This window comes from Felis catus, chromosome D4 (assembly GCF_018350175.1).
Source record: "Felis catus isolate Fca126 chromosome D4, F.catus_Fca126_mat1.0, whole genome shotgun sequence".
In the NCBI taxonomy this organism is placed as follows: Eukaryota; Metazoa; Chordata; class Mammalia; order Carnivora; family Felidae; genus Felis; species Felis catus.
In genome coordinates, this window is record NC_058380.1 from 92,177,532 (window position 1) to 92,190,056 (window position 12,525).

Sequence of the window (12,525 nt, forward strand, 5' to 3'; positions counted from 1 at the left end):
CATTATCACTGTACAACGACCTTCTCTGTCTCTTGTGACCAATTGTGACTGACAGTCTGTCTTATGTGATATGAGCACAGCCTCTCCTGCTATCACTGGCTTTCCGTGTGTAAGGCATGTCTTCTCGTGTCCCGTCACTCTCAGCCCTTGTGTGTCCTTAGAGCCAAAGTGAGTCTCTTAGAGGCAGCAGGCTGTTGGATCTTGTTTTTTAATCCGTTCAGCCAGGATATGTCCTATGTTTGGAAAACTTAACCCATTTACATTTAAAGTAATTATTGATAGGTAAGAACTCAGAATTGCCACTTTGTTCATCGTTTTGTATTATTTTGTGCTTTTATTCCTCTCTCGCTGTCTGCGTTTGTGGTTTATTTTTTGCAGTGGTATGCTTTTTTTTTATCTGTTAAGAAGATATAACAGTCTATGTATTTTTTTAAGTAATCTCTATGCCCAACGTGGGGCTTGAACTCAGTGCCCCGAGACTGGGAGTCGCACGCTCCACTGACTGAGCCAGCCGGGCACCCCCAAAACAGTGTGTTTTAAGCTGACAACCCACCTTCGGTCAGCAGTCAGGTACAAGAGCCCCACACTTCTCCCCCCCCCCATTTTATGCCATTAACATCACACTCTGCACCTTTGCGTATCGAGCATCCATTTACAAATTATCATTCCTGCTGTGAGTTTTAATACCACTGCCTCGTCTTAAGTGTTACACTGGAGATGGGAGTGATTTACGTGCCTATTCACAGTGTCGGGTGTTCTGAATTTGACTAAACACTTACCTTTACCCGTGAGGTTGACACTTGTATTTGTTTCTGTGTTGTCGCTTAGCAGTCTTTCCTTCCCACCTGAAGAGCCCGTTCTGCCTGTGTCCCGAGGCAGGTTAGTGGTGACGAACTCCCGTGGCTTGTGTTGGTCCGGAAGTCCTCACCTGTGCCCGGCTCTGAAGGACTGAATGGAGCACACGCCTCTTCCAGGCTGCAAAGACTGGTTTGGGCAGGCGAACGCAGCTGCCCCTGGCTCAGGACGGCGGGATCCCCTCCGCTAGTGCAGTGGTTGGGGGAGGAGCAGGGTTAGGGGCTGGGGCTGCGGTGGGGCCCTAGGGTAGCCCGCTGTGACCTAGCCCGCTGTGACCTAGCCTGCTGTGACCGTTTGCCTCCTGGTGGGCGTCGAGCCAAAACACAGGAAGAGGAAGGGTTTCACTTGCAACGGGTCAAGGGGCTTTCCCAGAGCAGTGTCTCCCCACACAACAAAATTGGAGAAATAGTGTTTCAACATTTATTTATTTTGAGAGAGAGAATCCCAGGCAGGCTCCGCTCTGTCAGCGCAGAGCCCAACACGGGCCTCGAACCCACGAACCGTGAGGTCACGACCTGAGCCAAAACTAAGAGTCAGAAGCTTAACCACTTAACCCACCGAGCCCCCCAGGCGCCCCGGAAACCGGGGACCTTTTAAGCTAAGGGTCCGTGCGTATTCACGAAGGGGCTTGCGCAGTGGGGAACACAGCACAGAATCGGGGCAGAAGTCCACTTGAGGTGACCGCGTGCCAGTGACGGTCCCAGGGCGCCAGGGATCGGCGCCCTCGGTTCTGGCTCCAGACGGCCCGGGACCCGAGTGTCAGAAGGGTTCAGATCTGCGAAGATAACTGGGTCAGGTCAGTCTTCACTCTGGGTCCCGATTAGGCCTTTTCCTGCCCTGACGGTGACGTTCGCTCTTACGTTTTGTTCACAAGACGGCCGGGGGGCTGACACGTCCTTATGCCGAGAAAGCTGTCTGTCTGTGTTTTCTGCTCGTTACCAGGTGCACAGAAGGTGCCCCCACCACATCCCTGGGAGGGCTCCGGCCAGGTCACCAGGAGGGCCCCAGATGGGCTGGCTGAGTCCCCACCCACTCCAGGCTCCACAGCCGCCACCGAGGTCTGCAGACCGGCTTTGCAGGCCCAGATGGGTATGTCTCCCGCCAGGTTCCTGGGCAGCCTGGGCTGGTCCCTGCCAGTCGGAGGGGCTGCAGCCGAGTGTAGGGCCCCCTCAGTATCTCGGGGGCACAGATGAGAGTGCGTCCCGCCGTGTCCCTGTACCTGCAGGACTGCTCGGCGGCTGGGCCCGGTCACGGGCCCCTCCGGTGTCCATAGCCAGGATGAGGTCTGTGTCCTGTTACCAAGGCACAGCTGGGAGTGACCCCTTCCAGGCCCCTTGGCCAGTGGTGCTGCTGGCCCAGCGTCGGACGGGGCTGTGGCCGAGGCCCGGGGATGAGCTTTTGTGGGGTCTGTGGCCAGGACCTGAGCTTGGGGCAAGTCAGCTGCCGGGGCATGAGTCTGCCTTCCCCAGTCTCCTCTGTCTGGGGCTGCGCCAGCCCCCACAGCCCCCACCAAGGCACCTTTGTCTATGAATGGATGCCCCCTTGGCGCAGGTCAGCGGGGGCCCCGGGGGGGGGGGGGCGTCTTACTCGGCCGTCTTGCCCGTGGCGCTCCCGTGTACCTGTCTGCTTGCACGTTCCCGGACCCGGTTTACCACGGCTGCCTTGGAGGTCGCGTGTCCATGTTCCTGAGACACGGGCCTAGTGCGGTGATGTCTTTGTCTGGCGTGGTGTCAGGGTAACGTTGGCCTCCTAAGAGGAGTTGGAAGTGTTCTCTCCTCTCGTAGTTTCTGGAAAGTGTGTGGAGAGCCGGTACTGTGCACTCCTCTGTAGGTGTCGGGCAGGGCTGAGCATCGAAGCCTCCGGACCCAGGCTTCCCTCCGTCGCTGGTGTTCGATCGAGAATTCTCCCTCTTCACTTGTTCGGGGTCCACTCAGATCGTCTGTTTCTTCGTCGGTGGTTTCGGTGATCTGTGTCGTCCTGGGAATTCACCCTTCCATCTCAGCGCGAGGACTTGGTCCTAAGAATTCTAAAGGCCCAGTTACCCTGCCCCGAGATGGCAGAGGGAGGGTGCAGCAGCCCGGGGGAAGGGGCAGGGGCTGGTGCAGCTTTGGACACATTAAGTCCAAGATGCCCACCGGACCCCAAGTGGAAAAGCTCCCGGGTGGCCCAGGGAGGGCGCAGAGAGGGCACTGCCAGGCGTGGAGGAAGGGGCGTGACGGGGAGAGGAGGCGCCATGGGACCCGTCGCCCCGGGCAGCGGGCAGCCTGGGTCCTGCGTTTGGGCCTGGAGGCCGGGGTGAAGCCATCCCCGAGGAGGGCTGATCTGCTGAGAAGCTGGGCCTGGGACTCGGCGATGCCCTGAGGGCCCCTGACGGGCAGGGGTGTGGACTGGCAGAGGCAGTGCGGAGGGAGGTACCCCCCCCCCCCCCCCGGGCAAAGGATGGCGGATAAACCAAGCGGTGGCCCCGGGCAGTGCGTGTGCCCCGAGGCGCCTGTGTTTTCAGGGCGGGAGAGGCTACAGCCAGTGGGAGCCAGACACACTGGGACTGGTGCAGCGAGGGGAACCCGATGACGCTGGACGGTCGCCGGCGTCCTTCCTCCCCGGGCAGGAGAGGGGCCGGTCACCGGTCTGCGGGTGCGGGGACGGCGACGGGAGGAGGCCCAGGACAGGCGTCTGGGTGGGTGGGAGCGGGAGGGCCTGCGATGGCCCCCACGACCGGGCAGCCGCGAGGGGTTTCTCCCCGCAGACACCAGGGCCGGTGGTGCAGGCCCGTGTCCCCTGTGCGAGCACGTGACAGCGCGTGGGGGCTTCAGGGGCGGAGCGGGTGGGGGGGGGTCCGGCAAGGGGGTGGCTGGGGCCTGGACCGCGGCTGGGGACCTGGCGGTGTCAGAGGGCACGGCGCGGAAAGAGCGGAGAGGCTCCGCCCGGTGCGGCAGGGCTGCGTGTGTAGGCATCAGCGCGACCACACTCCGGAAGGATCGGTGCCTCCCCGCTCCGTGGTTTGGTTTCATTTCTGGATAACTCCTCAACGTGAAGGAGCCCCTGGCACAGGCTTCCGGGCGTTGCTGGAAGGCGTAGCCTGGGACGCACCGTGTCTGAGCCACAATTGCAGACAGACTGCCCGACGGCCCAAACCGGACCTGCTCGTGCGCGTCTGAGGGGGTGTGTTTGCAGAAGCAGTGACTTGTTCGGGAGCCATCCAGACTCCGAGGGGGCGGTGGGACTTGCTCCCCCCTGGCCAGCTCTGGGGGGAGGCTGTGGGGAGAGACCCGAGGCGGGGTTCCGGCTCCCATCCCCCCCCCCCGGGGCCCCTCCCCTCCGAGTGTGAGCCCGTGGGTCACTGCGCTGGGCCCCTCGGAAGTCCAGCGAGGACAGAAGGAAGCAAATTCTCTTCCAGCAGCCGGCGGCCCGACCCCACCGGGTGCCTTGGCCCGAGCTCCAGCCCCGCCCCCCGCAGCCCCAGTGCCCTCCCGCCCTGCAGCAGCACCACCACCGTCCGCGGGTTCCACCCGCTCCCCTGCTCCTGCCGCTTTCTGCCCGGAGGTGTCTGTAAGCCCCCAAGTGCCCGTGCTGCTGGGACGCAGAGCACGGGCCACCAAGCGAGGGGGCAGCCTGGCTCCCGCCTCGTTGTCAGAACGGACGGGTGAAGGTGGCGGTCACGTCGCGCTGGCTTCCCGAAGGCGCCACCTGAGCGAAAGGCCAGCTTAACCTCTCCTCAGCTTGGCAGCCGTCCCTCCGTTACGGAAAGTTTAAACTGACATCTTTCCGTTTTCCGTGTTGATTCCATCAAATCCAGCACGTCTCGGTTTTTCTGTGACATAAACGGGCAGGGAGTCCCGCTGACACGGGTGTCTTGGGGCCCTGGCGGCCGTCTAGGGCGTCCACGCGCCCCGTGGTCGGGCCCACGGGTTCACGGGCACATTCCCATCCCGTATCCGGGAAGGAAGATTTTGTTACAAAAGAAAGAATTTTTGCTGGGGCAAAATAGGCCAGTCTCTTGGCTTTTTCCTCTTTTTAAACGTTGAGAATAGGTCAAAATAAAGCAAAACCCCGGGAGGGCTGCGTTCGGGGACGTTCTGATGGCAGTTCGCCTGTGGTGAGACACATCCTCTGGGCTCGATCAGGGCAGCGGCTCAGCCCTGCCCGCGGCCTCCCGCGTGTCACTGAGGGCTCCAGGGGCCTGGTGCAGGCCTGAGTGGAATGACCGATCCATTGACGGACCCACCAAGCAAGGCCTCCTGGGCCGCCTGCAGATGGCCACCCCTCCATGAGCCCTTGGCGCCCCCCGCTAGGGACCCATCACCCGGCCCTCCAGGGCTCCTGCCTGCCTTCAGGATCGTCTGACCCCCCCCCCCCCCCGCCTTGCTGCTGCCCCCGCCTTGCTCCTAGACACAGCCGACAGGCAGGCCGCATCCTCTGGGCTCCTCGCCAGTGAAATAGTGCAGTGGGCTGAACCTGCCCCCCAGGATGCCCACGTCCTACCCGCCAGAACCCGTGGATGTGCTGCCCAGCGGGGCAAGAGGGGCTTCGTGGACGGCACTAGGTTCAGGACCTCGAGGTGGGGGACTGTCCCGGGTTTCCCCGGTGGGCCTGGGCACAGGGTTCCTCTGTGGGCCGGGGGTGTGTCCCCCACAGTCGCCCCAAGGTGAAGGTGTGAGAACTCGGGGCCTTTGTGGGGCGGGAGCGGGTCGTGGGATGGGGCCTCGGGGGAGGGACCCCAGAGTCCCGCTGGAGGGCAGTGAGCAGCCAGCCTCACCAGGCCCGCAGTCATACGGGGGGCCAAGAGGGTCCCGGTCACAGGGAGACGCTGCTGGCCTTGGCCGTGGAGGCAGGGCCACCAGCCAAGCACTCGAAGCCTCTGTCTAGGAGCCTGAAAGGCAAGGAAGCCGAGCTCCCAGGGCCCCGGGAGGGACCAGCCTGCCACACCCAGACCGTGGCCCGTGAGGCCCGTGCTGCCCTCTGGCCTCCGGAGCTGCGGGCTCCACTGCTGAGTTTGTGGCGTCTTGCAGGGCAGCCCGGGACTCCCATGCACAAGGTCACCAACGCCTTCCCCAAGACGCTCAGCATGGCGTGGCCGCCCAGCCACACGGGACACGGGCGGGCACGTCCAGGGCCCGGGGCCTCCTCCCCCCTGGGACGCCGTCCACCACACTGGCCCCCTGTCCAGCCGGGAGGCCCCTGCTCGGGGCTGTGTCCCTGGCCCCTTAGGTCGGTCGCCTCGGCTTCTCCCTCCAGAGAGACGCGTGACAGATGACATTCATGTACGTGACATGCTCCTCGCGGTGTCCACGGTAATCGTAACTCCCAGCTATGACGTGATAAAAAAGTATCGGGCCTTTGTCTCTGGCTCTTGGCACACAGCTCCTAAAACCCTTGGATTTAGGGGTGACACAAGTGTGCTCTGTGCGCTGCTGAGGGGAGTGGGGTGCGTCTAAGGGCTTCGGCCTGCGGCTGCGCAAGACCGGGCACGGGTCGGGGGCCGCCCAGCCCTAGCCCCAGCCCCGCTGCGGGTGGGGACGGGAGACTGAGTCCAGCACCTCGGCCCAGGACACCGCCAACCATGCCAGTGCAGCGAGGCCTCCGGGAAAGCGCCTACTGACAGGGTCCAGGGTGGCGCGACCCAACTGCACGGGGCCGGGAGGTCCGGGGCCCGCCGTCCTCCCAGACCTCGGCCTGCATGCCTCTGATCGGCAGCTACCTGTACCCGTTAACAGGTGATGGCGAGGGAAGTGTTTTCCAGAGTTCCAGCAAACTGAAATGGGGGGTTGTGGGGGCTGTTGTAGCTGGTGTCTGGAGGGGGGCAGTCCCACGGAGCAACTCCAGGGGGTCTGAATTGTAGGATCTCCCACCGGTGTCCGGGAGCCGGAGAACAGGTTGTCTGGGGGGGAGGGGACCCCACATACTAGGTGTCAGAAGCGTTGGAGTAAAAACGGGTGGACAGGGGCGCCTGGGGGGCTCCGTCGGCTAAGTAGCCGACCCTTGGTTTCGGCTCAGGTCACGATCTCACGGCTCACGAGTTCGAGCCCCGTGTCTGGCTCTCTGCTGTCAGCACGGGCCCTGCTTGGGATCCTCTGGCCCCTCCCCCATTTGTGCCACCCCGCTCAAAACTAAAGAAGACATTAAAAATAAACCAGAAAGGGGCGCCTGGGTGGCGCAGTCGGTTAAGCGTCCGACTTCGGCCAGGTCACGATCTCGCGGTCCGTGGGTTCGAGCCCCGCGTCAGGCTCTGGGCTGATGGCTCAGAGCCTGGAGCCTGTTTCCGATTCTGTGTCTCCCTCTCTCTCTGCCCCTCCCCCGTTCATGCTCTGTCTCTCTCTGTCCCACAAATAATTAAACGTTGAAAAAAAAATTAAAAAAAAAAAAAACCAGATGGACAGTGTGCACGCAAGCTCTGACCACACGCTGGGACGGGAAATCGGCCTGCCCGCCCTCACAGTCCTGTGACGGAAACGTGACCTTTCCTACACCAAGGACCCAGGCGGCAGTGGTGCTGGGGCCCTACCTACTGCAGAAGTCCCATCTCCCTATCCTGCCCCACCACCGCGATGTCACCGGTACCAGCGGGCCCGTCACAGACGCAAAATGACCCGTCAGGCGAGCCCCGAGGTCTCAGCATGACGCACTGATGAGGAAGCCCCCGCATGGGATACCGCGATCCAGAGGCGTTTTGATAACAGGGTTTCAAAAGTACAACGCGTCCGCACAATGAAATCCTGTGAAAGGGCATAAAGGTGCCGGGTCCCGAAGCAGGAGTGGAGCACTGACCCACTACAACCTGGGCGGACGCAGATCCAAGAGGCCAAGCGACAGGAGCCAGACGCAGACAGAGCGCCCGGGCTCCGTTCCTGTGGACCGTCCAGAGCGGGCAGACTGTGGCCGCGGGGAAACACGGGCAGGAGGTGGATGACTGCTTCATGGGTGTGGGGACGGCCACGGGGCTCTGCTGAGAACTCTGGGTCATGTGCGGCGGAAGGGAGTTCTGGGAACCAGACCTCAACAGAAAACTGGCTGAAAACAGGCAAAAGCGACCCTGCCAGGGAGCAGAGGGGGCTGGAGACCCGTGGCCTGTGTCCCGGCCTGGATGGCGGGCTCAGAGATAACGCACCCAGCTGCACGGTCCAGCATCGTCCACACGTAAGTTCATATTTCAACTAAGAAATCAAAAAGTGGGGCGCCCAGCTGGCTCAGCTGGTGGGATGTGCAACTCTTGATCTTGGGGTCCTGAGTTCGAGTCCCCCCATGTTTGGGGTAGAGATTACTAAAAACAAAAGTGGCTTAAACGATAAACAATGGCTTAAAAAAAAAAAAAAAAGGGGACACAGAGCAAACGAGTGAACATACTACGGGGCCAGGGGCCAGAGTCCCATGTGGAGAAGGGACATACATGGGTGGACAGTGGGACAGTGAGGAAGGCCCTGTGTGGCTGGATTTAGCTGAGGATATTGGTTTAAATCAATGATTTTTTAAAAAAATTTCCTGGGTCTTAGGGTGCCTGGGTGGCTCAGTCAGTTAAGCATCCGACTCTGGATTTCGGCTCAGGTCACTATCTCACGGTGCCTGGGACTGCGCCCTGCATCTGGCTCTGCACTGACAGTGTGGAGTCTGCTTAGGATTCTTTCTTGCTCTCTCTGCCCGCCCCTACTCTCCCTCAAAAATAAATAAATAAAAACTTAAAAAAAAATTAAAAAGCAAAAGCATCATCACAGAACCTGGTTCTGTTGGACGGTCTTAATTGAATGTATTTGAGATCAAAGGTTTTGCTTTTTGTTTTCCGACCCTGTTTTGGACCCCAAACCCATGGTGAACCCCTGAATGCATCCCTGCGGCCCTCGGGACACACGCTTTCCTGTGTTCTTCTTGGGTGCGCGCGGGAGGGGGGGGCAGCGTGCCGCCTGTGTTCTGATCAGGGAGCGGGGAGCCGTCCCATCCCTGCACTCGGACCAGGGCTCAGGCAGCTTCCCGTGGGCACCTTTCACTCCAGTAAAAAGTTAAAGGGGGGGGGGGCGCCTGTGGGGTTCAGGCGGTTGAGTGTCCGACTTCGGCTCAGGTCATGATTTCACGGTTTGTGGGTTCGAGCCCCGCGTCGGGCTCTGTGCTGACAGCTCAGAACCTGCTTGGGATTCTCTGTCTCTCTCTCTGTCCCTCCCCCACTTGTGTATGCGTGCTCTCTCTCTCAAAATGATTAAAAAGGGGGGTAATGGGGGCGCCTGGGTGGCTCTGTCCGTCGGTTAAGCATCCGACTTTGGCTCAGGTCATGATCTCACGGTTCGTGAGTTGGAGCCCCACATCAGGCTCCGTGCTGACAGTTCAGCCTGGAACCTGCTTTGGATTCTGCGTCTCCCTCTCTCTCTGCCCCTCCCCTGCTCACACTCTGTCTCTGTCTCAAAAATAAATAAAACGTTAAAAAATTTTTAAATAAATAAAAAGGGGGGTAATATCCTTAAACACACAGGAAATGATTTCCTCAACACAGACGTAAAACATCAGAAAGTCACCACCACCCAGACCCGGCTCGTCTGAGGGTTACCCACAAATCCCAGGACCTGGATCCAGGGCAAACGGACTTCACCCCAGAAGGCAGGGGGATGGCGTCGGGCCGCGTTCCCGGGTGGTGATCCCTGGACGGCAGCGTTTGGACCCGAGGGCTGCGGCTGAGGACCACGTTCTCACTGGGCACCTCTAACTTAGGAAAACGCCCCCAAAGGGGCGTCTGCCGGGCGCCCTGGCACGTCCTCCAAGGAGGCGACCCTGCGTCAGCGCCCGGTGTGATAACTGGCAGGGACGAGCAGGAGAGATCCCGTCACGTCGTCCAGCTGCGGCCGGTCCTCGCGGGCCAGGGCTGGGATGTGGGGGCACAGGACACAGCATGGGCGCCCGGGTCCCGGCTGGACGGTTGGAGGGAGACAAGCACGTCCCCGCTCGGACCCGGAAAGGCCTCGCGGCAGGGCGTGGAGGGGCCCCCACCCCCACCCGGCGGGCCCGCGCTCGGTAGCAGAGGCCGCTCCGGGGGCCCAGCGGACAGGCATGCGTGGAGGTCCCGGGGACGTCCCGGCTGGGGCAGGGGACCACACGCCATGACTGAGTGCTCGGCAGAAAGCCCCGGTGCCAGGAGGGCAGAGACCCGTCTTCCCATGAGGACCGACGTGCCGCGCTTCACAGACACGAGTGGATGGTCCCGGGCGGAGAGCGCCGGAGACGGGGGCGGGGCGGGGTGGGGCACAGGGGCCGATGGGAAGGGAGCCTGGGGGCCGGCAGCCCAGGCTTCCACACGTTTCCCGGAGCCCCTCTGAGACCGCCACGGGCTCCCGGCACCCTGCTCACACCACACCGCCGAGGTGCCGGCGACGGGGTGATGGGGTGGACCCTGACGCGACGCCCAGCAACGGTCAGGGCCGGGCTCTTCTGGAACACTCACCTGATGATCCAGAAGCATTTCACGAGTGAGCTGGGCAGAACTGCTGGCCGAGCCCCCTTCAGTGGGACCTTTTCATTTTGAAAGCAAACGCTCTTGAGAAGGATGCATTCTCCAGATGCACCCTATCTCTGCTGCTCGGAGCAGACGCTCCCCTTCCCTGGGGCCCACATCTGACTTAAAACAGCCGCCGGGTTCCCAGAGGGAGAGCGTGCGGCGAGGGCCGTTCCGGGGACAATCCGATGGCCCGTGGACCCCACACCCTCCATTACCTGCTGCCACTCAGGAAGGGATGGCAAGGGCAAAGGGAGGCAACAGGGAGAGTCCCCGGGCCTGAGCGCCAACTGGGAGCGCCCACGTTCCTGGTCCGGGCAAAGGAAGGAAAGCCTGGGGTGCAGGCCTGCGGGGGGCTGCTGGGGCTTGTACCCAGCGCGGGCCAGCGGCCTCCCTCCCCGGCTTCGGCGCCCTCTCCCCTAGGGAGGACACGCTCGGGTCAGGCCAGTACCCAGCGTCCTGGCCAGAAATGCCACCCGGTTCCAAACGGGCTTTAAAGGTGAAGCCTTGAGGGGACGTTGCACCGGGAAGGGGCCTCTTGATAAACATCGGGCTTCGTCACCCCTGCCACAGCCCCCTGCGGAGTCGAGAGCCTGCGAGAAGGCGGGGCACGCGGGAGGGGTGCCCAGAGGGGAAAGAGGAACCCCCAGCGCGCTCCTTCTCGTCCTTCTCACCCCGGGCCTCCCACACACCTGCCCCGAGCCCAGGCCTCCCAAAACTGTGCGGTGCCTCATCCACCGGGTGCCCAGCTCCCCTCGGCCCGCCAGGCATCACGAGCTCCCCGCTCCCCGCACTGTCCGCACCTAGAGACCAGCTCCGCCTTGAGCACACAGCCCTTTGCACTAGCTCCCCTGGAATCGCCCCAGAACGTGGCCGAGCTGGTCCAGGAAGCCTGCACTTGGCAGTGTCTAGAATGTCATCGAGCCCTGGCCCATCCCGGGAGCCCCAGGATTTAGGTCACAAACCGTTACCTTTGCTTCGGTCTGGTGGCCTGAGCGCGAGGCCACCGAGGGCAGAGTGACAACTCACAGGCGCAGGAAACGACAGTGTCACTTTTCCTTCCACGACGGCCATGCTGCAGACGTCCGTTCTATCCAATTCAAATTGCTATCTTTTTTTTCACACTCCTGTTACGGCATTAGGTGGGCTTTTCTTTTTCTTTTCTCTAATGTTTATTTTTGAGAGAGAGAGACAGAGCACGAACGGGGGAGGGTCAGAGAGAGGGAAACACAGAATCGGAAGCAGGCTCCAGGCTCTGAGCCGTCAGCACAGAACCTGACACGGGGCTCGAACCCACAAACTGTGAGATCGTGACCTGAGCCAAAGTCGGAGGCTTGACCGACTGAGCCACCCGGGCGCGCCTTGAATTCTCAAACCACGCGTGCAATTAGGTTATATTTTCTCAAACTCTCGTTGCAGACACTGAAGCAGACGTCATGAGATGTCTGTTACAGAGGGGGCAGGAGTCCAGCTGGCGGCGAGCAGACCCCCGCCTGCCCTGGCAGCATGGCCGCCCGCGGACAGGCTGGGGGACGGAACAGTTCGGCCACCTCTCCCCTTGGACAGAGACCTGCGCCACCGGCCGTGCACCGAGGCCTCTCCTCGGCCTTTCCCACCCACCGGGCCACGCCTGACACAGGGGTGAGGCTCCCAGGAAGACGGACCACGGTGGGGAAAGGGCCTCGCGCTGCAGTCTGCACACGCGTGCACCGGTGACACGCCAGCGATGTCCTTCTGCAGGCGCGTAGGGCAGGCCCTCATCAGTCACAAGGGCTGCAGCTCCCCACGCCCGGGGGGCCGCAGCACAGGTCCCCAAGCAGGGAGGGAAGCCTTGCAGGAGCCGGAGCCCAGACGGGCCATCGGCCCCCCCGGGGAGGGCACCACGAGCTGCTGCCGCCTGACCGAAACCAACCCCCAACAGGCAACACGGCCGTGTCGGTCAGAGAACAGGCTCCGAGCCAGAGTCGGACACGCTTTCCCTCCTGAGGAATGTCCCTTACACAGTGGACAGAAAAGAAGGCGCACGGGGTGGCCTGAGGCCTGGCCCACGAGGCGGTCCACAGCCGCCACGCCGCAGGGCCGGCCCCGGGGTGTTGCCTTCGAGCGGTTCGACCAGGAATGTGCTTCCACACGGAGACTGCAAAACGCACCGCCCCTTGCGTGGGGCTCGGAGTCCGGGGCACGGAGGCCACGGCCCCGTGGCT